The following is a 26,517-nucleotide window of genomic DNA, read 5'->3' as shown; positions in this document are numbered from 1 at the left end:
AATTTCTTGTATCATGCACAAAGTAGATGTCCTAACCAACTTGCCAAAATGATAGTTTGTTAACAAGAAATGTGTGGAGTGGTTGAAAAACGAGTTTTAATGACTCATTACATACACAATGTAAGTGTATGTAAACTTCTGACTTCAAGTGTATATTTTTGTTCTGTGTACATTTTGAATGTAAATTCTCAATGCGTAGGATGTGTGGTTTCCTCCTGGAAGCCATGACTTGTTAGGTTCTCAGTCAGTACGTACGTGCCTGTCAGATTCCTTTATCATTAGATTTTCCCATCGGAAGACCATCCCCTCTCTCAACAGCAAGAGATGCCTCATGTTTTGCCACCATGCTTTTTTCTACTTTGCTTCCACACCTGTTTGTTCACCTTTCTTTTGTTACCTGTGACAAGGCATTGTCTTGTTCGTCATTGTTTGCGACAGCAACATCTGACACAGGGAACTACGTGTGCAGAGAGTAAGCTTCAAACAAGAAATCAGCCTCTTTGGGTTAAGAGGACAGAGAGTATAAGGGTCATGGGGCCATTTGTTCCCCCTGGATTCCAAAAAGCCCTTCCTTGTTATAAAAGGCTTTCCCCCCACATTTGAAGGATTTGATATCTTCACCATATGTCTGGTTTGATAGTCATTGGGTTTCTCCGGGCCATTTTCAGAAAAATGACGAGACAGGAGGCATCATCCAATTACCAAAAGTGCTTCAGCAGCAACACAGATTACCTTGGCTTGTCCTGAACCCTGCTGCTATTCAGGGCCCTGAAATTTACAGTATTCCGCTAGTTATTGGTGCGATGACTGATGCTGGAAAAGAGGCCCTTTTTTATTTGAAAACTTTGCTCTGTCGGGAAAGCACTAGATTTCATGTGTCTTCGGGGTAAAGGGAGCAACATGGCGGCAGGTTTGAACACTCATAAATCTTCTTTCTGTCTACCGCTTACTCTTATGGTGAAATAGAAAATGAAGGGATATTAATTTGCTCAGCGCTTGAACTGATTGTCCCCACCAGACCCCTTCTGATTGGTTTCCCATTAAGATTGGAGGTGTTTTGAATTAAGTGGATTATGCAACCATTAAGTCCACATGTAGGCTAGCCCAGTGATTATCTCAAAACTGATGTACCATGTGTATTCTTTTCATTACCTGGCCTTCAGTTTTTGTCCATTCCCTATTCCTGGGTATTCAGCACCAGCGTAAAGATACTGTAGGTACTCTGTCATGTCTTACAATAACCCTGAAAAAATATATAGTTTGCTCAACTTGTCTCCAGTTCAGGATGTGCTTGTGGTATTTTCTTAATTATTATCTAGAGTTGCTCAGTTGTTTACCTGTAATTTGTTTTCTGTCAGTGGCACTGTTCTTTGGAATATTTTGACATGCCATTCGATTTGAAGGAGGAATACTTTTTGCAAGTGTGGTCAATAGTACAAGAAAAAAGGATGTGGAACACTAGCTACACTGACCAAAATGAGCTGCGTCACCAGCAACCTGTGTACAGCTCTTGAAACGGGGAACAGAATGTCGTGCAGTTCAGAGCATTTTCTCCTTCACTCTGAAGGGGATATGAGCAGCCTTTGAGTTTACTCTCTTAAATCTGCAAAATGCAACTTTTTGGGCGACCTGATAAAATTCACATAAAAATGTGAGTTATAGATCTGTCATTGAAAACAAGTCTAAGAAGCAGTAGAACTGTTCTATGTGCCCTATTCTTCCTGTTCTTAAGTTTCGTTTTCATGTCTTACTTTTGGTTTTGTATGCCAGGAAAAATATATTTCAGTGTTTTAGACGGTTCAATGATTTTCTAAACTTTAGTTGCTTATTTTATCACACAAACTGAAATTAGGAAAACTATTAGAATTTTTGCAACCAGGAAATGGCCCCCTCTGATCATATCATGCTGATGTTCATGCTTGTGTGGCTTACTAGGTATCTATGAACTTGAAGAGGGTGAAGTGAAAGGGCAAAAGGACAAGATCTCATTGCTTTGTTTCCTCGCAACCTGTCATGTATGTTCCTTGCAACTCTTCTGCTTTTTAATGTTAGTAATGCACTTTCTTGGTTAAACGCAAATAACACACCCAAAAGTCTTCACATATTCCCAAGAGAAGTAACCCTTGTAGCTGCACTCTACTTTATACTACTATAAATATACTGGAGATGCAGAAATGGGTGACCCATGTAATAGTTTTTTTGTGCCACTGAAATTCTTAGATGTGTCCTTGAGTCAAAGGCACAGGATGTTCTAGTTCTGGTGTAACTGTGCCACCCGCTCTGGTTTCACTTCAGTGGAGGCACTTCAAGGACCTGCAAAAACACATACAAATATCAGACTGTTTTAGTTCTTTGAATAGGGAAAATAGTTTGGTAGTCTTTTTAAATGTTAAGCATCTTTAATGTCGGCCACGTCCCAGGAATGTAGTTAAGCAGTTTCACAATTAATCCAAAATACTTTATGGACCGTAGCCTACTTCCTAAAGGGTTACATGTGTGCCAGCTTTTATCTCTGACTCTGTTGTTTTTATAAAGAATTGTATTTAATCAAGAGAAAAATTTGACTTGAATCGGCATCCCTGTGGAGTGCTCAAGTATGCAGATTTGGAAACAATGCAGTTTCCGTGTGTAAACTGTCTGTAAAGCTCATCTCATAATCGACTGGGCTTCCCGAACAGGATAATGTAAAATTAAATGTTTATTTTAAGTGACAAATGGAATGCAGAGGGCCTTCGCTAAAGAGATCAGGGTGACTCCAACAGTCTAGCAATGTAGCACTATTGACACAACCATTCAATTGTAGGGTTATAAGCACAAATATTTTTCATTGAAATTCCCCTTTTAAGAGGGTTGCAGCAACTCCCTCTCCACTGCAGTCTGTGTCAAACGATGGCCTGTTTTAAGTGTCACTTTGTCCCCAAGCGACAGTTGCTCTGCCAGAGAAGCCAGAAGCAGAACCAAGGCCTAGATTACCATGATAATGAACAAATAATTCACAAATGAACAGCTTGCAGAGCCCTGGCGATGAGGAGAGGGCGTGCACCACTAACACCCAGCGCAAACAAAGAGTGGTGGTCGGGTGGGGGTGGGGGGGGGGGGGGGGGGGTCAGCTGGCTCCAGTGAAGCCGTGACAAGACCATGGGGGTGATAAGGGGCTTGGTGTATGCATTTCATAACTAGGAAGTCCCTGTTCGAAGTCTGTCTCCAGGTCACACAATTGTAGCTAAAGGATGGAGTGCAGATATTGGCCTTGGGTAGAATGCTATGGAATTTAGGCTGTATTCAGGTTACGCTGGGATCACACGGAAAGGGATGCTTTCATGGTGCCGGAGCTTTCAGTTGACAATGTTCGATGCAGCAGTTAATCTGGGCTGCGTCAGCGACATTTCATACTACTTCTTCTGAGATTATTAGCCTTTCCTACAACTAGTCTGAGGGCATTTAGCCTTTACTCCCATTTGTTTTTTGTCATGTTATTTAGAGAAGAAGAACCAACAATTGACACGTGCTGTAATCCATTCTGACGAGTGTTTCCTTAGAAACCAAACACAATGGTAGTCTCCAGCAGGTCAGGGAATGGGTTGAGGCGAGCAGACCGTTGTCAGCAGGGGATTATCTGTAACTGTTTGGAGGAGCATTAACTGCTTTGCACTGCTCTCAAGCAAAATGGTGACCTACCTAGCAGACAACAAACTCTTGTTCGGATATGTTGTTGAGCCTGAGGGAGCTTCTTATAACTGAATGAGGACAATGGTCGAGTCCCAATACCCGTACTTGCGTTCTAAATAGTAGCTATTATGGGTATGCTAAAAAAGTTAAGGTACTGTATGTGAAATTTCAAACATTTTGTATGCTTTAAATGCCAGGATGTCATTTTGGGTTTTCATCTAGTATAATTTAATGCACACTTTTGAGGAAGAGAATCGTCTTTCGAGACTCGCATGCATTTGACAACAGCTGATAATCAGCTGACGGGACGCGCTGTACCAAAATGAACAAAGGTGGGAATCAACAGAATTGTGCATAAGATGGCGCATTCTCAGTAGGATGAGCCTTGCATGCTGATATTTGTTGCTTAGTGTATTAGTTTTTACTAAACAGTATGTTCTAAATTAGTACACAGTATTGAATTTAATTTATTTTGTGTAACAGACATATTCAACAAAATATACAATGTGGACCCAGAGGATATCACTTGAAAGTAGAGGTTACAAGCTTGCTGCCACCTACCACCGCTCAGTCAGACTGCTCTATCAAACCATAGACTTAGTTATAACATAATAACACACAGAAATACGAGCCTTAGGTCATTAATATGGTCGAATCCGGAAACTATCATCTCGAAAACAAAACGTTTTTTCTTTCAGTGAAATACGGAACCGTTCCATATTTTATCAAATGGGCAACAACCCCAAGTCTAAATATTGCTGTTACATTGCACAACCTTCAATGTTATGTCATAATTATGTAAAATTTGGCAAATTAGTTCGCAACGAACCAGATGGCCCAAAATGTTGCATATACCCTGACTCTGCGTGCAATGAACGCAAGAGAGGTGACACAATTTCCCTAGTTAATATTGCCTGCAAACATGAATTTCTTTTAACTAAATATGCAAGTTTAAAAAAATATATACTTCTGTGTATTGTTTTTAAGAAATGCATTGATGTTTATGGTTAGGTACATTCGTGAAACGATGGTGCTTTTTTCACGAATGCACTTTTGTTAGATCATCCCCCGTTTGGCGAAGTAGGCTGTGATGATAAATTAACAGGCACCGCATTCATTATATGCAACGCAGGACAAGCTAGTTAACTACACATGGTTGATGATATTACTAAGTTAACTAGTGATTATGTGAAGATTGATTTTTTTTTTTTTATAAGATAAGTTTAATGCCAGCTAGCAACTTACCTTGGCTCCTTGCTGCACTCGCGTAACAGGTGGCAAGCCAGCCACGCAGTTTCCTCGTGGAATGCAATGTAATCGGCGTCCAAAAATGCCGATTACCGATTGTTATGAAAAACTTGAAATCGGCCCTAATTAATCGGCCATGCTGATTAATTGGTCAACCTCTACTTGAAAGTATTAATTAAAACACTTGTTTCCAAAGTTGGTTAAAATGGTCGATGGTTAAAACTGTAACGCATATAATGATTAAAAGGCAAGACAAAACTACAAACAACCATAAATTGACAAGGTAAAAATCTGTTGTTCTGCCCCTGAATTTGTTCCTAGGCCATCATTGAAAATAAGAATTTATTCTTAACTGACTTGCCAAGTTAAATAAAGGTAAAAAAAAAAAAAAATATTCATTTATATTGACATCCTTAAAAGTGACACTATTCACTGCACTTTTCCCTAACCTTAAAAATGAACCATTGCATTCATGTGAAATTAAAATCTATTAATTGCACAGCATACCTATTATTCATATAAATACACCTGACCAGCAGTAGGGGGCACAATGGGCAGTGGAGTGGTTTCCCTATTTTAGACAACCTTGTCCAAATTAAAACCTTTTCCTGGTTTTTAAACTGAAAAAGTAGAAATAGCTTTAAGTAAATATACTGAACAAAAATATGAACGCAACATTTAAAGTGTTGTTCCCATGTTTCGTGAGCTGAAATTAAAGATGGCAGAAATTGTCCATACGCACAAAAAAGCTTATTTCTCAAAAAAAGAACTTTGCCAAGATAATCCATCCACCTGACAGGTGTGGAATATCAAGAAGCTGATTAAACAGTATGGCCATTACACAGGTGGATCTTGTGCTGGGTACAATAAAAGGCCACTGGCATGCGGGAAAAGTGTTTGCATATCTGAATTCCCAGTCATGTGAAATCCATAGATTAGGGCGTAATTAATTTTTTTCAATTGACTGATTTCCTTATATTAACTGTAACTCAGTAAAATCTTTGAAATTGTTGTGTTTAACATTTTTGTTCAGTGTAGTAGGCAAGACCTCTCTCTCCCTCTATTAACCCACCTCACTTTCCCCATTTACTTTTTTATTTCATTCTCCTCTCTTCTATATAGGTCTTTATCCTTCTCTGCCTTTCTCTTTCAGAATCATGTGTCCCTTCCCTCATTTCTCTACCATTGCTGTTTATTTTACAGTGCGGGATCCTTTTCTTGGTTACACCTTTTGAAATGTGATGATACTTTTAAGTTGTAGTTATTATAGGAATTCTAGCACAATTTCTCTCGCTACCATTTGTATTTCATATACCTTTGACTATTTGATGTTCTTATAGGCACTATAGTATTGCCAGTGTAACAGTATAGCTTCCGCCCCTACCTGGGCTCAAACCAGGAACACATCGACAACAGCCACCCTCGAAGCATCGTTACCCATCGCTCCACAAAAACTACTTCAAGGTCTCAGAGCGAGTGACGTCACCGATTGAAACGCTATTAGCGCGGACCCCGCTAACTAGCTAGCCATTTCACATCGGTTACACCAGCCTAATCTCGGGACTTGATAGGCTTGAAGTCATAAACAGCTCAATGCTTGAAGCACAGCGAAGAGCTGCTGGCAAACGCACGAAAGTGCTGTTTGGATGAATGCTTACGAGCCTGTTGCTGCCTACCACTGCTCAGTCAGACTGCTCTATCAAATCATAGACTTAGTTATAACATAACACACAGAAATACGAGCCTTAGGTCATTAATATTGTCAAATCCGGAAACTATAATTTCGAAAACAAAATGTTTATTCTTTCAGTGAAATACGGAACCGTTATGTAATTCATCTAACGGGTGGCATGCCTTAAGTCTAGATATTGCTGTTACATTGCACAACCTTCAATGTTATGACATAATTATGTACAATTCTAGAAAATTAATTACGGTCTTTGTTAGGAATAAATGGTCTTCACACAGTTCGCAACGAGCCAGGCGGCCCAAACTGCTGCATATACCCTGACTGCTTACATGGAACGCAAGAGAAGTGACACAATTTCCCTAGTTAAAAGAAATTCATGTTAGCAAGCAATATTAACTAAATATGCAGGTTTAAAAATATATACTTGTGTATTAATTTTTAAGAAAGGCATTGATGTTTATGGTTAGGTACACATTGGTGCAACGACAGTGCTTCTTTCGAATGCGCTTGTTAAATCATCACCCGTTTGGCGAAGTAGGCTGTGATTCACTGATAAATTAACTGGCACCACATCGATTATATGCAACGCAGGACAAGCTAGATAAACTAGTAATATCAACCATGTGTAGTTAATTAATGATTATGTGAAGATAGTTTTTTATAAGATACGTTTAATGCTAGCTAGCAACTTACCTTGGCTTCTTGCTGCACTCGCGTAACAGGTAGTCAGCCTGCCACGCAGTCGCCTCGTGGAGTGCAATGTAATCGGCCACAATCGGTGTCCAAAAATGCAGATTACCGTTTTGTTATGAAAACTTGAAATCGGCCATTCCGATTAATCGGTCGACTTCTAGTTGGAATATAATAGTGGACACTTTGAATACAGTGTTTGACATGACAATGAATGGATAAATGCCAGGGAGGAGTTATTGTGGCAGGGAACCCTATAATCTTTGGCTACATTTGAATGTTTTCTCTTAGCTGCTTCATGTAGCAAACATATTGATGCTTCGCCAATTCCTCTTTTGATTTAGAAGATACCGTTGCACAAACCACATGCTGATTTAGGTCTACACCATCGCTGGTATTATCAGGCTGTATAGCCAGTTTGCTCTGACTCAGTACATTTATTAGCCAGCTAGCCAGCCAGCTAACTAGCGATTAGCATTAGCCGTTTATCATGATTTAGGCCCAACTTGCTAAGAAAAGACAAACTATCCATTTGAAGATGTAATAAACACAAACTAATAGTGTAATTATAGAGCTCTAGTGGATTTATATTAAGAAGCAAAGTGAAAACCGCATCGTTGTCATCAACATTTGTTGCATGTGCTGCATTAACCATACATACTGAACGCAAGTATCTTGTGGTCGAGGAACAACAAATGTGTTCCTTGAGGTGCGGGGCTAGGTCTGTGGAAAGAAAGTGGCATGAAGAGCGAGAGCGATGACTGAAGTAGCGAGGAGTAAACTATAAAAATTGACATTACACACGGTGTATCACATTTAACAAACCAAACATTCAAATACCGTTATAGAAGGTAAAGTAAAAACCCCAAAACCAGTCCATACATCAATACCGGTATATCGTAAAATATGGTATACTGCCCAGCCCTTCTGCGAGGCATAATGTAGATTGTGTGTGCTATTGTGTATGCACTTCTGTGTGTAGTACATCAGAGACTTATCCTATTACACAGCGGGTGGCCTCATCAACATCCTCCCAATATCCTTTCCTCCACCTCTCTCTCCCTCATAAAAACAAAACATGCAGAATTTTGTGACCAGCTGTCCCAAAATTATTAGTCTTGATTTTCGTCTTGTGAATCTGGTGAAGTAGAGGTTATGAAGAAGAGACAGTATATTTACTATCACCTCATTGCCTCTTGTTTTTCAGATTTAAATGTGACACACTTTGAGCTTGGGTTGTTCCACCTCAAAGGAGCTCAAGAAAGAGGATTTTGACACCATCTCAGATTGTTCCTAAACAGTCACTAGGTTCACTGGGAATACATTACATAGTGTGGTGGCAACATTTGGGGAAAGGGAAAGGTAAGCTGTTGTAATTTTTAAATGTTTATGTTCTGTGATGAGGGGGCTGTCTAAGAAATGCAGTTTAATGCCATTGTGTTCTAGAACTGTTTCTTGTATAAACTAACTTATGTAAACAATATAATTGTATTATCACCTCCCGATATGAGGGACATGCAACCATCTCCGCTGTGAGTGTCTTCCCTGATCTCCCCTGCAGCTGCTTGATTAAAGGTTCATTATTATTCTCCAATAATCTCTTCCTACTCTTTGGATAGAGTTTTCCACAACATTAGTATGAAGAAACAATACTCCAAGCCACAGCTTCATACTATTTTTCAGACATAGAGAACTGACACTGGCCATTGGGATAGGATTGGTTTGGGGGAACCGTCTGTGGCTTGCCTGTTTTTAAAAAATTTTTTATTCCTTATGTTTTAATCATTGTTGGGAAGAAGTCTAGTCCAAATCGGATGTTGGGTACTATATTTAATATTATATGAATCCAATCAATTAAAATGGGCAATATGGGTGCAATCAATGAACTTAAACAATGAAATTATAATTAAACAAAATAATGATACAGGAATTCTTATCTTGTCTAACTGCAGAAACAATTTCAGAACAATCTGAGATGGTGGGTGTCAAGGCTTGCTGAAATGACATGGAATGACCCGATATGCAGCTTGATTAAATAGTACCCGCAAAACACCAGTCTCAACGTCAACAGTGAAGCGGTGACTCTGTGATGCTGACCTTCTAGGCAGAGTTGCAAAGAAAAAGCCATATCTCAGACTGGCCAATAAAAATAAAATATTTAGATGGGCAAAAGAACAGACACTGGACAGAGGAACTCTGCCTAGAAGGCCAGCATCCCGGAGTCGCCTCGTCACTGTTGACGTTGAGACTAGAGGTCGACCGATTATGATTTTTCAACGCCGATCCCGATATATTGGAGGACCCAAAAAAGCCGATACCGATTTAATCGGCCGATTTTAAAATAAATAAAAAATATAACTTTTATATTTAGAAAACATCAATTTGGTTTAAATAATGCAAAAACAAAGTGTTGGAGAAGAAAGTAAAAGTGCAATATGTGCCATGTAAGAAAGCTAAAGTTTAAGTGCCTTGCTCAGAACATGGGAACATATAAAAGCTGGTGGTTCCTTTTAACATGAGTCTTCAATATTCCCAGGTAAGAAGTTTTAGGTTGTAGTTATTATAGGACTATTTCTCTCTCTACGATTTGTATTTCATATACCTTTGACTATTGGATGTTCTTATAGGCACTTTAGTATTGCCAGTGTAACAGTATAGCTTGCGTCTCTCTCCTCGCTCCTACCTGGGCTCGAACCAGGAACACATCAACAACAGCCACCCTCGAAGCAGCGTTACCCATGCAGAGCAAGGGGAACAACCACTCCTAAGTCTCAGAGCGAGTGACGTTTGAAACGCTATTAGCGCGCACCCCGCTAACTAGCTAGCCATTTCACATCGGTTACACCAGCCTAATCTCGGGAGTTGATAGGTTTGAAGTCATAAACAGCGCAATGCTTGAAGCATTGCGAAGAGCTGCTGGCAAAACGCACGAAAGTGCTGTTTGAATGAATGCTTACAAGCCTGCTGGTGCCTACCATCGCTCAGTCAGACTGCTCTATCAAATATCAAATCATAGACTTAATTATAACATAATAACACACAGAAATACGAGCCTTTGGTCATTAATATGGTCAAATCCGGAAACTATCATCTTGAAAACAAAACGTTTATTCTTTCAGTGAAATACGGAACCGTTCCGTATTTTATCTAACGGGTGGCATCCCTAAGTCTAAATATTCCTGTTACATTGCACAACCTTCAATGTTATGTCATAATTACGTAAAATTCTGGCAAATTAGTTTGCAACGAGCCAGGCGGCCCAAACTGTTGCATATACCCTGACTCTGCGTGCAATGAACGCAAGAGAAGTGACACAATTTCACCTGGTTAATATTGCCTGATTTCTTTTAGCTAAATATGCAGGTTTAAAAATATATACTTGTGTATTGATTTTAAGAAAGGCATTGATGTTTATGGTTAGGTACACGTTGGAGCAATGGGAGTCCTTTTTCGCGAATGCGCACCGCATCGATTAAATGCAACGCAGGACACGCTAGATAAAATTGTAATATCATCAACCATGTGTAGTTAACTAGTGATTATGATTGATTGTTTTTTATAAGATAAGTTTAATGCTAGCTAGCAACTTACCTTGGCTTCTTACTGCATTTGCGTAATAGGCAGGCTCCTCGTGGAGCGCAATGTGGTTAGAGCGTTGGACTAGTTAACCGTAAGGTTGCAAGATTGAACCCCCTAGCTGACAAGGTAAAAATCTGTCGTTCTGCCCTTGAACAAGGCAGTTAACCCACCATTCCTAGGCCGTCATTGAAAGTAAGAATTTGTTCTTAACTGACTTGACTAGTTAAAATAAAAATAAATCGGCCAAATCGGTGTCCAAAAATACCCTTGTCCGATTTACGAAAACCTGAAATCGGCCCTAATTAATCGGCCATTCCGATTTAATCGGTCGACCTCTAGTTGAGACTGGTGTTTTCCAGGGACTATTTAATCAAGCTGCCAGTTGAAGACTTGAGAGGCGTCTGTTTCTCAAACTAGACACTCTAATGTACTTGTCCTCTGGCTCAGTTCTGTACCGGGGCCTCCCAGTCTTTTTTCTATTCTGGTTAGAGACAGTTTGTGCTGTTCTGTGAAGGGGGTAGTACACAACGTTGTATGAGATCTATGGTTTCTTCGCAACTTCTCGCATGGAATAGCCTTCATTTCTCAGAAGAAGAACAGAAAGACGAGTTTTAAAAAAGTACTTTGTTTCTGGCCATTTTGAGCCTGTAATCGAACCCACAAATGCTGATGCTCCAGATACTCAATTAGTCTTTTTATTGCTGCTTTAAATCGGCACAACAGTTTTCAGCTGTGCTAACACATAATTGCAAAAGGGTTTGCTAATGATCAATTAGCCTTTTAAAATGATACATTTGGATTAGCTAACACAACGTGCCATTGGATCACAGGAGTGATGGTTGCTTATAAATGTAGATATTCCGTTAAAAAATCATCCGTTTCCAGCTACAATAGTCATTTACAACATTAACAATGTCTACACTGTATTTCTGATCAATTTGATGTTATTTTAATGGACAAAAAAAAGTGCTTTTCTTTCAAAAACAGACGTTTTTAACTTCTCTAGGGTAGGGGGCAGGATTCAGAATTCTGGATGAAAAGCGTGCCCAAATTAAACTCCCTGCTACTCGGGCCCAGAAGGTAGGATATGCATATTATTAGTAGATTTGGATAGAAAACACTCTGAAGTTTCTAAAACGGTTTGAATTATGTCTGTGAGTATAACAGAACTCATATGGCAGGCAAAAACATGAGAAAAATCCAACCAGGAAGTGGGAAATCTGAGGCTTGTAGTTGTTTCAAGTGATTGCCTTTACAGTATACAGTGACTTAGGGTTCATTTTGCACTTCCCAAGGCTTCCACTAGATGTCAACAGTCTTTAGAATGTTGTTTCAGGCTTTTACAGTGAACAGAGAGCGAACGAGAAGGCCGGGAAGTTGGTGACTCAGAAAAGAATGAGTTCAGTGGCGCGCATTCACGTGAGAGGTAGCTGTGTTCCATTACATTTTTGAAGACATTGGAATCGTCCGGTTGGAATATTATTGAAGATTTATGTTAAAAACCTCTTACGACGCCGAGTTTGACAATAGCCAGTGAAAAATCAGAGCGCCATATTCAAAACCACAAATCTAATAATTTCTATTTCTCAAACATAGGACTATTTTACACCATTTTATAGATCGAGCAAAACATACATGTATTGTGTAACATGAAGTCCTATGAGTGCCATCTGAAGATCATCAAAGGTTAGTGCTTAATTTTTGCTGTATTTCTGGTTTTTGTGACGACTCTCCTTGCTTGGAAAATGGCTGTTTGGTTTTTCTTGTCAAGGTGATGTACTAACATAATCTAATGCTATGCTTGCTCCGTAAAGCCTTTTTGAAATAGGACAATGTGGTTGGATTAACGAGAATCTTATCTTTAAAATGGGATATAATAGTTGTATGTTTGAGGAATTTGAATTATGACATTTTTGTCCTTTTGAATTTGGCGCCCTGCTATTTCACTGGCTGTTGAATAGTGTGTCCCGCAGGTGGGACGGTCACGTCCCACATACCCAAGAGAGGTTTTAAGTGACCCCAAACTTTTGAACGGTAGCGTATGTGTTTTTTTCCCACCCTGTCCCCTCACCCGCTTTAACCCTTCAACTACAATTGTGCCAGACGTGTTGTTAAAACAGAGGCACATCGTGAGGTGTCTGTCCTCTGGTGCAGGACGTGTGTGTGTGTGTGTGTGTGTGTGAGACATGCTGACCAAACCGGACGCGCACACATTGCTTCTGGTGTGGGTGAACAAAATCAATCAGGACATGCAGGTTGAAATATCAAAACAAACTGTGAACCAATTATATTAATTTGGGGACAGGTCAAAAAGCATTAAACATTTATGGAAATGTAGCTAGCTAGCTTACTGTTGCTAGCTAATTTGTCCTGGTATATAAACATTGGGTTGTTATTTTACCTGAAATGCACAAGTTCCTCAACTCCGACAATTAATCCACAGATAAAACGGTAAACTGAATTAGTTTCTCGTCGTCTTTCCTCCATCCTTAAGGCTTCTTTTTCTTCTTTGGACTTTATATGGCGGTTGGCAACAAACTTTACAGCATTACCACAACCTACCGGAGTGTGGACCTTAGTTCATTTTTCAATCACCCACGTGGGTATATACTGCATGTATGTGTATGAACATGTATGTGTTCATGTTTTTTGCAATGCTCGCGCACATGACGCAAGTGGTGTGGTCTGCATGTTAGAGTAGGAATTGGAACAGAGAGCATTTGCATGGTGGTATTAAGTGGTCAAGCCAAGAGGCCATCGAGACAGCATCAATCAGTGGTCACTCTGTCAGTGAGCTTTTACACCCAGAAACTTGTTTTATCATCACATGACATGTATACAGCCATATTGTTTTAGCCTCCTAAAGTACAATTTTGATAGCCCATGTCTGTCTAGTCAAAAAAGGAGTCATGCCATTCGATCAATTTCCTACTATGGCCAATACTTGATTATAAACTGGGTGGTTCGATCCCTGAATGCTGATTGGCTGACAGCCGAAGGTATATCAGACCGTATACCACGGTATGACAAAACCATTTATTTTTACTACTCTAATTACTTTGGTAACCAGTTTATAATAGCAATAAGGCACCTCTGGGGTTGGAATATATGGCCAATATACCACGGCTAAGGGCTGTATCAGGTATTCTGCGTTGCATTGTGCATAAGAACAGCCCTTAGCCGTAGTATATTGGCCATATACCACACCTCCTCGGCCTTATTGCTTTATTATATCTCTCAGGATATGCATAGGCCTAAATTCCCATGAATTCTTAATTGAGATCTGGCTGAGGATCAAGTACATGTTATGATAGTCTTTTTGTCTGCCCTCTCTCATTCTCTCCACAAATCAGCAATGGTTGCTTGAGCTCTTCATAGCATTGAGGCACATCTGGGGGGGATCAACAAGTTAGGCCCTAAACCAGAACTGTTAACCCCCAAATTCCATAAATCCAGTGCAAGCACGTTCCCCAACAGCTGCAGCCCTTTGCCTTGCTCTTTCCTTTCTCCCATTAAAAGTTTGGAATTCCTTAATGCACAACACATCAAGCAAAGCTCCCATGGAAGGACGTCTCTTTTGAAACATAATGTGCGAGCCAGACAGGCACTAAGTATGTTTTGTGTGGTTGATGTACCTTGCCAGCTTAGAATTGGTTCATTGATTTGATTTTGATTTCATCCTTTATTTAGCCAGGTAAGTCATTGAGAACAAATTCAATAACAACCTTGTTAATTATTTAGATTAAGCAGTTCAACTGGAAAGTATTTCACGTCCCTATATCAGATAGCAGAATCCAGATTTTGCCAAGGCTGTCCTCTGAGTTGGAGAGGACAATCAGGAAAGCCTAAAACCTTTTGAGGTGACCACCAATGCAAATAGACTGGGATCCTCTGAAAGTTAAATACACAAGCTCCCTCCCCTCTCTTCTACTCATATTTCCCACTCTCAATCGCTCCCTCTTTCCCATTCTCACTTTATCTTTCTTTTGAAGTTCAAAAGACAGCTGCATGGAATAAAATGCTATTTTGACCACGAACAGGAGGAGCAGTTGCTTTTCTCCTTTTTGTTTTGGATCCCAGATTTAAAAAGCGGTGCTCCCTGCCTTGGCGAGATAGCGGCCCTTTTTTTCACAGCTCCAGTTGTTCAGTGGCATTCAGGGTAGATTACAGGACAAAATGCGTGGCAAGGCTCCTCGTGGGGTGTCCGGAGTGATGCCAGGCGGAAATTACAAGGCCCTTAGGCCTTCCCACCCCTCTTAACACAACCCTCTCTACGCCAAGCTTTTAATTTGTGATCACGATGCTCCCAAATTAGGGGGGCTGTATTGATGGAATTTGTGGATACGGCCCATCCCTGAATTCACCACTCCTTTTGGTTTGGAATGGGACAACTGGGCTTTTATGTAGAACCCCCCCACACATGATGCACACCCCCACATAGTTTAGTGGTTAAGTGTACTTGGTTCAGAGGCAGGGCACATATCAGACTTTACTCAATGGAACTTTACCCCCTCCTCCCGGATCGTTAGTTGCCCCTCACACTGCAGAGCAGAAGCCCAGAGAGAGTCAGGGCCGCTCTCCATGAAACCGGACCTGTGTGTTATTCCAGCTGCAGTCGGCCCTTTTCAGAGGCGGCATCCCAGAACAAGATAACTCCTTGTGTTATCCATTGGTTCAACACATGCCCTTTGCTTTAGGTACATCGGTTACATGACTATATTGCTACTAGCACAACCTGGTTTCAAAAAACAGATAAAGTAACACCTCATGGCACAACGCCTCTCCCCTATTTGACCTAGATAGTTTGTGTGTATGCATTGATATCTAGGCTAAGTGTGCCTTTTTAAAAATGTATGTAGTACTGTCCTTGAGCAGTTCTTGTCTATTGATGTTCTGTATTATGTTTTGTGTGGACCCCAGGAAGAGTAGCTGCTGCTTTTGCAACAGTTAATGGGGATCCTAATAAAATACCAAATAAGTATTCAGACCCCTTGACTTTTTCCACATTTTGTTACATTACAGCCTTACTCTAAAATGGATTAAATAAAACAAAATGTCTCATCAATCAACACGCAATACTCCCTAACAAATATTTGCACATTTTATAAAGAAACATCACATTTGCATAAGTATTCAGTACTTTGTTGAAGCACCTTCGGCAGCGATTACAGCCTCGAATTTTCTTGGATATGATGCTACAAGCTGGGCACACTGGTATTTGGAGAGTTTCTCCCATTCTCAAGCTCTGTCAGTTTGGATGGGGAGTGTCACTGCACAGCTATTTCCAGGTCTCTCCAGAGATGTTCGATCAGGTTCAAGTCCAGGCTCTGGCTGGGCCCCTCAAGGACATTCAGAGACTTGTCCCGAAGTCATTCCTGCATTGTCTTGGCTGTGTGCTTAGTTTCGTTGTCCTGTTGGAAGGTGAACTTTCACCACAGTCTGCGGTCCTGAGTGCTCTGGAGCAGGTTTTCATCAAGGAGCTCTCTGCTCCATTCATCTTTGCCTCGATCCTGACTAGTCTCCCAGTCCCTGCCGCTGAAAAACATCCCCACAGCATGATACTGCCACCACCATGCTTCACCGTAGGGATGGTGCCAGGTTTCCTCCAGACATGACATTTGGAATTCAGGCCAAAGAGTTCAATCCTGGTTTCATCAAAACAGAGAATCCTGTTTTCTCCTGGTCTGAGAGTACTTTAGGTGCCTTTTGGCAAACTCCAAGCGGACTATCGTGTGACTTTTTACTGAGTGGCTTCCGTCTGGCCAGAGATGGTTGTCCTTCTGGAAGGTTCTCCCATCTCCATAGAGGAACTCTCAAGCTCTGTCAGAGTGACCATCGGAATCTTGGTCACCTCCCTGACCAAGACCCTTCTCCCCCGATTGCTCAGTTTGGCCAGACGGCCAGCTCAAGGAAGAGTCTTGGTGGTTCCAAACTTCTTCCATTTAAGACTGATGGAGGCCACTGTGTTCTTGGGGACCTTCAATGCTGCAGAAATGTTTTGGTACCCTTCCCCAGATCTGTACCTCGACACAATCCTGTCTCAGAGCTGTACAGACAATTCCTTTGACCTCATGGCTGATTTTTGCTCTGAAATGCACTGTCAACTGTGTGACCTTTTTATATAGACAGGTGTATGCCTTTCCAAATCATGTCCAATTAATTGAATTTGCTACAGGTGGACTCCAAGTTGTAGAAACATCTCAAGGATGATCAATGGAAACAGGATGCACATGAGCTCAATTTTGAGTCACGTTACAAAGGGTCTGAATACTTATTTATTAAATAAGGTATTTCTAAAAACCTGGTTTTGCTTAGTCATTATTTGGTATTGTGTGTAGATTGAGGGAAACAAACCATTAAAGCCAACAAATAAAAACACATTGCAGCCCGCAGGTAGAAAATATCCTAATTAAAAATAAATATCCTATAAATCACATTGGCTACCCATGGCCTGTCTGCAAGGAACTTGAAACATGGTATTAACTTGGTCCAGCCCTGAAGCCCGTGCTCGCAAAGTTGCATAAAATATTCTGGGCCCTCAGTTTCCTGCGCCAGTGAGCTCCGGACAGACAGACAAAGCTGTAGGCTATTTGCGCAAGGGATAAGAAGTAATCAGGTAGTCCTATTTTATGACTTTTCCACCGGATCAGAGAATGGTTATTATTATTATTTTTTTTAACCCTTTCATGCGGAATGGTTATCAAAAGGGAGAGAGCTGGAAAGATTTTTCAGATAGGCTACGTTGAGGAACGCCTCAACTGGCAGCTTCATTAAATACTACCCGCAAAACACCAGTCTCAACGTCAACAGTGAAGAGGCGACTTTGGGATGCTGGCCTTCTAGGCAGTGTTCCTCTCTCCAGTGTCTGTGTTCTTTTGCCCATCTTAATCTTTTGTTTTTATTGGCCAGTCTGAGATATGGGTTTTCTTTGCAACTCTGCCTAGAGGGCCAGCATCCCGGAGTCGCCTCTTCACTGTTGACGTTGAGACTGGTGTTTTGGGGGTACTATTTAATCAAGCTGCAAGTTGAGGACTTGTAAGCCGTCTGTTTCTCAAACTAGACACACTAATGTACTTGTCCTCTGGCTCAGTTGTGTACCGGGGCCTCCCAGTCCTCTTTCTATTCTGGTTAGAGCCAGTTTGTGCTGTTCTGTGAAGGGAGTAGTAAACAGCGTTGTATGAGATCTTCAGTTTCTTGGCAATTTCTCGCATTTTAATGGGCAAAAAATGCGTTTCTTTTAAAAACAAGGAAATTTCTAAGTGACCACAAACGTGTGTGTGTGTGTGTGTGTGTGTGTGTGTGTGTGTGTGTGTGTGTGTGAGATTTAATATATGTATGTGTGTATATACATTCGTGCAACGATTGTGCTTTTTTCGCAAATGTGCTTTTGTTAAATCATCCCCCGTTTGGAGAAGTTGGCTGTCTATGTTAGGAAGAAATAGTCTTCACACAGTTCGCAACGAGCCAGGCGGCCCAAACTGCTGCATATACCCTAGAAGTGACACAATTTCCCTAGTTAAAATAAATTAATGTTACCTTGGCCCCTTGCTGCACTCGCATAACAGGTAGTCAGCCTGCCACGCAGTCTCCTCGGCCCTAATTTTATTTCACCTTTATTTAACCAGGTAGGCAAGTTGAGAACAAGTTCTCATTTACAATTGCGACCTGGCCAAGAAAAAGCAAAGCAGTTCGACAACATACTCCATGTGTTACTGTGTTTTTGTAAAACAACATACAATCAATGATACAGTAGAAAAAAATAAGACTATATACAATGTGAGCAAATGATGTGAGATAAGGGAGGTGAAGGCAAAAAAGGCCATGGTGGCAGAGTAAATAAAGTATAGCAAGTAAAACACTGGAATGGTAGATTTGTTATTTGAAGAAAGTTCAAAGTTAAAATATAAATAATATGGTGCAAAGGAGCTAAATAAAATAAATAAAGTAGGGGAAGAGGTAGTAGTTTGGGCTAAATTATAGATGGGCTATGTACAGGTGCAGTGATCTAGGAGCTGCTCTGATAGCTGGTGCTTAAAGCTAGTGAGGGAGATAAGTGTTTCCAGTTTCAGAGATTTTTGTAGTTCGTTCCAGTCATTGGCAGCAGAGAACTGGAAGGAGAGACGACCAAAGAAGGAGTTGGCTTTAGGGGTGACCAGAGAGATATACCTGCTGGAGCGCGTGCTACAGGTGGGTGCTGTTATGGTGACCAGTGAGCGGAGATAAGGGGGGACTTTACCTAGCAGGGTCTTGTAGATGACCTGGAGCCAATGTATTTGGCGACGATTATAAAGCGAAGGCCAGCCAACGAGAGCGTACAGGTCGCAGTGGTGGGTAGTATATGGGGCTTTGGTGACAAAATGGATGGCACTGTGATAGATTGCATCCAGCTTGTTGAGTAGGGTATTGGAGGCTATTTTGTAAATGACATCGCCGAAGTCGAGGATTGGTAGGATGGTCAGTTTTACGAGGGTAAGTTTGGCAGCATGAGTGAAGGACGCTTTGTTGCGAAATAGGAAGCCAATTCTAGATTTAACTTTGGATTGGAGATGATTGATGTGAGTCTGGAGGGAGAGTTTACAGTCTAACCAGACACCTAGGTATTTGTAGTTGTCCACAAATTCTAAGTCAGAACCGTCCAGAGTAGTGATGCTGGACAGGTGGGCAGGTGCAGGCAGCGATCGGTTGAAGAGCATGCATTTAGTTTTACTTGTATTTAGGAGCAGTTGGAGACCACGGAAGGAGAATTGTATGGCATTGAAGCTCGTCTGGAGGGTTGTTAACACAGTGTCCAAAGAAGGGCCAGAAGTATACAGAATGGTGTCGTCTGCCTAGAGGTGGATCAGAGATTCACCAGCAGCAAGAGCGACATCATTGATGTATACAGAGAAAAGAGTTGGCCCAAGAATTTAACCCAGTGGTACCCCCATAGACTGCCAGAGGTCCGGACAGCAGGCCCTCCGATTTGATACACTGAACTGTAGGGTCCCCTATTGGAACTGACATGTAATTGACCCCCAACTCAAGCTGTGTACATTCTGCCCCAAGCGTACTCCCGTCCCTCCCCGACATACTCAACCCTCTCCAATTCACCTACCACGGAAGACGCAATCGCCATGACCTGGAGCAGGTCACGTTCTGTGAGCTTGTGTGGCCTACCACTTGGCGGCTGAGCCGTTGTTGCTCATAGATGTTTCCACTACACAATAACCACACTTACAGTTGACCAGGGCAGCTCTAGGAGGGCAGAAATTTGTTAGAAAGGTGGCATCCTATGATGGTGCCACGTTGAATGTCACTGAGCTCTTTAGTAAGGCCATTCTACTGCCAATGTTTGTCTAGAGATTACATGGCTGTGTGCTTGATTTTATACACCTGTCGGCAACGGGTGTGGCTGAAATAGCCGAATTCACCAATTTGGAGGGGTGTCCACATACTTTGTATATATTGTTGAGTTGCTCTCTTTTTATAACAGGGTATGTAGGAAATTGTATGATTACATTTTTTCACCCTATTGATGCCAAGTGTCAAACAACACTTTTTTTCAATCATATTTTGTTGGGGGGGGGCAGGCTCACAGAGCTTGTTTTGCCACTCACAGCTGTCCCAAACTGTTTCTTATAAAGTTGACTGCGTAATGAAGAAAATAGGTTGGTGGTATAGGCACATGTACAGTCCCCACCATATGTATTTGGACAGTGAAACCATAAACGTTTAACTTTTTGGCTCTATCCATACTGCTGGAATTGTCCTTATGGTAATAGTTTTCTTTACCATTTTGTTCTGTTCTTAAGAGGGAGCCATTTTTGGTCCCGGGGGCACTTTTTGACATGCCAAAAGCATGTTTACAGTTAATTAAAACAACAACCTGTCCAAAGAAGGAACCTCTGTAGAGGAAGGGTTCCGCTAGCGTGTGTGTGTAATGATCCCAAATACACTACCGGTCAAAAGTTTTACAACACCTACTCATTCAAGGGTTTTTCTTCATTTTTAAAAATGTTTTACATTGTAGAATAATAGTGACTACATCAAAACTATGAAATAACACGTGGAATAATGTAGTAAGAAAAAATGTGTTAAACAAATCAAAATATATTTGAGATTCTTCAAAGTAGCCACCCTTTGCCTTGATGACAGCTTTGCACACTCTTGGCATTCTCTCAACCAGCTTCACCTGGAATGCTTTTTCAACAGTCTTGAAGGAGTTCCAACATCTGCTGAGCACTCATTGGCTGCTTTTCCTTCACTCTGCGGTCCGACACTCTGCTGTCTCATCCAAAACCATCTCAATTTGGTTGAAGTCGGGGGATTGTGGAGGCCAGGTCATTTGATGCAGCACTCCATCACTCTCCTTCTTGGTCAAATAACCATTACACAGCCTGGAGGTGTGTTGGGTCACTGTTCTATTGAAAAACAAATGATAGTCCTACTAAGTGCAAACCAGATGGGATGGTGTATCGCTGCAGAATACTGTGGTAGCTTTCTGGTTAAATGTGGCTTGAATTCTAAATAAATCACTGCCAGTGTCACCAGCAAATCACCCCATAACACCCCCTCCTCTATGCTTTACGGTGGGAAATATACAAGCAGAGATCTTCCGTTCACCCACACCGTGTCTCACAAAGACACGGCGGTTGGAACCAAAAGTCTCAAATTTGGACTCAAATTTCCACCGGTCTAATGTCCATTGCTGGTGTTTCTTAGCCCAAGCAAGTCTCATCTTCGTAGTGGTTTCTTTGCAACAATTTGACCATGAAGGCCTGATTCACACAGTCTCCTCTGAACAGTTGATGTTGAGATGTGTCTGTTACTTGAACTCTGTAGCAATTCTTTGGGCTGCAATTTCTGAGGCTGGTAACTCTAACGAACGTATCTTCTGCAGCAGAGGTAACGCTGGGTCTTCCATTCCTGTGGCGGTCCTCATGAGAGCCAGTTTCATCATAGCGCTTGATGGTTTTTGCAACTGCACTTGAAGAAACTTTCAAAGTTCTTAATCTTCCGTATTGACTGACCTTCATGTCTTAAACTAATGATTGGCTGTCATTTCTCTTTGCTTATTTGAGCTGTTTTTGCCATATTATGGCCTCGGTCTTTTACCAAATAGGCCTTCTGTATACCACCCCCCCCCCCCTAACTTGTCACAACACAACTGATTGGCTCAAACACATTAATTTGTGGAATTTCTTTCCTTTACTTTTTAAGAAGGCACACCTGTTAATTGAAATGCATTCCAGGTGACTACCTCATGAAGCTGGTTGAGAGAATGCCAAGAGTGTGCAAAGCTGTCAACAAGGTAAAGAAAGAGTGGCTACTTTTTTGAAGAATCTCAAATATAAAATATAATTCGATTTGTTTGACACACTTTTGGTTATGCCATTTAATGGTTTTTATGTTTTCACTATTATTCTACAATGTATAAAATAGTAAAAAAGAAAATCATTTGTCACTATTATTCTATTTGTCACTATTATTCTACAATGTAGAAAATAGTAATAAAGAAAAAAAAAACTTGAATGAGTAGGTGTTCTAAAACTTTTGACCAGTAGTGTACGTACATACCCATCCACATTATTTAGTAACATTATCTATTGCTATATTTTTTACTCCCTCACTGACACTCAGTCCTCTCTCCTCCACTCTCTTGCTCACACTCTGACACACACACATACACACACACACACACACACACACACACACACACACACACACACAGGCTCACACCTAGGCTTCGTTTTCTCACAACCCTTCTCTAAACAAACCCTAAACACTTTAGCAAACCATAAGGGAGTTAAACTGCCTGAGTCCTATAATGGTTCTGGCTGTTGAAAAGGGGTGTGGTCTAAAGCCAGTAACATCTGTGCCTTTACCCTCAGCCCCCACAGCATGCTGGTGGAACAGAGCGAGAGAGGGGAGGGAGAGAGATTATGACGTAGCGAGGCAGGGATGGACCATTTGTTTTCGCAAATTCTCAGGAATAGTAGGGAGAGGCTGCATTTGCCGGCCGGCTTGGGGAAGATCAGGAACGTCTTCTTTTGCTGTGTGCTGTTAACCTCCCACAAACCGGGCTCTGGGAATACATCCAACCAGAGCTGGCCTATATTCTTCCTCCCTTTCATTGTGGACAACCCTTGGGGAATTTTGTCACTTGAGGCTTTTTAATCATGTGCTGAGATCCAATCAGTGTGTTACCTGGATACTGACGGCTCCCAGAAACAGTCTTTCGCTGGTAAGCTGTGATGGAAGCAGCTCTGTAGTAATGTGCGTGTGCAAAACTGGATACTGCAGCAGCGTGGACTCTTAAAGGGGATACAGCAACTCTCTCACTCACTTCAATAGGGGGTAAGAAAATGCTAAATTTGATATCCCACCATTCTCCCCCGTAATGAAGTGAGAGAAATGGGGTTGAGCATTGTCCAGTCAGCGAGCCTGTCTGTTATCTCTGCCGATAGGATGGTGTGATGCCAGCATGTGATTGTTACCTCTGCGAGGGGTGTAGGCCTTGATGGACTGTTAACCCTTCAGTTGGCTATCTCACTCAGTGTGTTATTCCACTCGCTGGGAGGTGTGACTGCTTGTATAATTAATTGGGAGGTGGCGGTTTGTGGGGGGGGGGGTGCCTTGGGCAGTTCGTAATGTAGAGATCTCTCCTCTGCATGCGGGGGAATGCCCCGTAATGACAAGCTTCGTCTAGAGATGTGCTGAGGCGGCGGGACAAAAATGCTCCAACCTCAGTTTTCTGTATCAGAGTATGCAGCCTTAGAGCAGAGGTGTGTGTGTGTGTGTGTGTGTGTGTGTGTGTGTGTGTGTGTGTTTTTATCGGGGGGGGGGGGGGGGGCAATGCAGATAAGGAGGTCAATGAAATGGAAAGTCACCTTGAAAAGAGAAGTCTCTTCAAGCGGTCTCTCTCCCAGGCATGCTATTTTCCACTCTTCATATGGTCTCTCTCAATTAATGTTGCTTTATCAACATGCCCATAGGAGATGCAGCAAATCCAAGGAACAAATAGTTCAACTTAATGCCTACGTAGATGTAACATGGCGAGATAGTTTCAATCCCTTTCACTAACAGTTGAGAATGGTGGTGCAGACTCCTGTGTGACCTAGCTCCAATGTGTGTGCAGCCCTTCCTCTGGTTTCCATCCCTCTCCTCACCTCCCCTCCTCTGCCCCTGCCCCATCAGTCTGTAATGTTAAGCTGTGTGTGTGTATGAGAGTGGGATCCCCAAGCTGGTTGTCATGGCAGTTCCTAGAACTCATCAGTCCATCCATCCAGACAGTACATCTATCCATTTTGGGGGTATTTTTAAAACCCCATCAAAACATTTAAAGTAAGATACTAAACATCCATACTTTCGTGTGAGATATGACAGAGAATTAGACCTTTACTAGTTTTTAAGCCAATATGTAGGCGTGGCCTCTGCTTAGGGAGTGGTTGCCTTCTCAAATCCAATTTGCTTTGAATCCTTAAAGCTGTGTTTGATTTTGTCTGGCGAATTTGGAAGAAATAACTTTTCTCCCCACAAATGACAACAAACGGAGGATTAAAGAAAAGGCAATATGTGGAATATGAGATTTTAAATAATACACAAAGCTTTAACTAGTCACCCAGCTGGCGTTGTCAAGGCAACTGAGGCATCGTGAGGATTCTGCCGTTTGAAACTGTACATTGCAGGATAAGATGGTGTCTCATGGAGACATAACATGCACAGCTTGAGCTACTCCAGGAAGTGATGTTGCAGGCTATCTCAGTGCTGGCTTCTCTCACTGAGTAACTCTAGTTGAAGGCCAACCGGGTACTGCAGGCTAACTAAATTATCCTTATAACTTCCGTGTGCGATTTTTAAGAAGCTGTTCAAGGACATGCGTCTGGTGTATTAGAAGCAATTATTGGTACCTTGATTGTCTTCGCACATTTTTTTTTTATTTACACAAAGATTGACAATGAAGATCCTGTTTTCTGCTAACAATAACTGCAGGACCGCAGTAGGTCTTGAACTTCTATGGCTTCAATGAGAGGGGGCAGTCATTCTCCCCTGGATCTGCCTATGTATTGTACACAGAATTGCTTTGAAATAGTGCTCAATAGTTGCATGAATGGTGTCCAGTTTAGTGGATTGGAAAACCAGAGAATATGTTGTTTGGGATTCAAATGAGCAATTTGTGAGCTTTTCTAAGGGTCCAGTTCAAAGCTCCAAGGATTCCCCCTGACTCCACCTGTTTTCTTTCTCTTTCCTTTTTGCCCTCTCCCTTCATAGGCCCTTTGGCCAGGACAAACACACTGCCTGGATGACACCCACCTGACCAAGCATGTTAGGACACTAATGTCCTTCCCTACTATTTGCACTAATCTTACAGTTATGGCCTTGTTTAAGGTGGTCCTTTGCCAAAAACTATATTAAGAAAACCCTATGAAATATGTCATGAAGACATTGTGACAACAAGCAACCCCCCTGTTTAAGTCTTCGGGGAGTGTGGAAAGGATAGACTATTGTCTCTCTGCATTGGAATTTTAATATCTGGAGGACTTTGCTTGTAATGAATCTCTAGAGGCATGTCAAGTAATGCAGTTTTAATGTTTGCTTAAAGTGAAGGAATTTAGGAGAACAGTCATTTTTGGAGTCATGGGTGCACACTAGGGCTGGGAATTGCCGATATGATATGTATTGCGGTTCTCAAGATTCTATATGTATTGCGTTTCGATACTGCGATATGATGTTCTAAACATATTGCTCGCCACATGTCTGCTGCGGAGGTACAAGAGAGAGTCATGAGAACAAGTTTTGATCAGTCATGGAGATAAAAGTGCTGAAAACAAATTGGCTTCAGAATTTGAAAAGAAGATGGAAAACAAGCTATGGAGGAAAAATACTGGAGTTATGGTGCCAACTACTGCAAAAATAATATTGTGATATTGCTAAAATAATATTCCGATATGTAACTGTTTCCCCGTCCAATCACTACTTGTAAGCTACCTACTGTTGAAGTCGGAAGTTTACATACACTTAGGTTGGAGTCATTAAAACTCGTTTTTCAACTATTCCACACATTTCTTGTTAACAAACTTTGGCAAGTCGGTTAGGACATCTACTTTGTGCATGATACAAGTCATTTTTCCAACTATTGTTTACAGACAGATTATTTCACTTCACTTGTATCACAATTCAAGTGGGTCAGAAGTTTACATACGCTAAGTTGACTGTGCGTTTAAACAGCTTGGAAAATTCCAGAAAGTGATGTCATGGCTGTAGAAGCTTCTGATAGGCTAATTGACATAATTTGAGTCAATTGGAGGTGTACCTGTGGATGTATTTCAAGGCCTACCTTCAAACTCAGTGCCTCTTTGCTTGACATCATGGGAAAATCAAAAGAAATCGGCCAAGACCTCAGGAAAAACATTGCAGACGTCCACAAGTCTGGTTCATCCTTGGGAGCAATTTCCAAACGCCTGAAGGTACCACGTTCATCTGTACAAACAAGAGTACGCAAGTATAAACACCATGGGACCACACAGCTGTCATACCGCTCAGGAAGGAGACGCGTTCTGTCTCCTAGAGATGAATGTACTTTGGTGCGAAAAGTGCAAATCAATCCCAGAACAACAGCAAAGGACCTTGTGAATATGCTGGAGGAAACAGGTACAAAAGTA

At 41.5% G+C, this 26,517-nt stretch overlaps 1 protein-coding gene across 5 annotated transcripts in view; it reads left to right on the top strand.

Moving 5' to 3' along the window:
• LOC115174669 (disheveled-associated activator of morphogenesis 1) overlaps positions 1 to 26,517 on the top strand; it is a 133,567-nt gene that overhangs the window by 22,264 nt on the left and 84,786 nt on the right. Inside the window, exon 2 of one of the 5 annotated variants that reach the window (XM_029733430.1) lies at positions 8,505 to 8,659. The exons of 2 other annotated variants lie outside the window; for them this stretch is intronic. The gene's annotated coding sequence lies outside the window, so the exon portion shown is untranslated. Of the gene's footprint in view, positions 1 to 8,504; positions 8,660 to 22,852; positions 23,213 to 26,517 lie in introns of those variants that run through there. 2 more of the 5 variants (XM_029733432.1, XM_029733428.1) reach the window with 2 other exon arrangements.

The sequence above is a fragment of the Salmo trutta genome, chromosome 35 (assembly GCF_901001165.1).
Source record: "Salmo trutta chromosome 35, fSalTru1.1, whole genome shotgun sequence".
In the NCBI taxonomy this organism is placed as follows: Eukaryota; Metazoa; Chordata; class Actinopteri; order Salmoniformes; family Salmonidae; genus Salmo; species Salmo trutta.
This window is presented reverse-complemented; position numbering and strand designations above follow the sequence as displayed.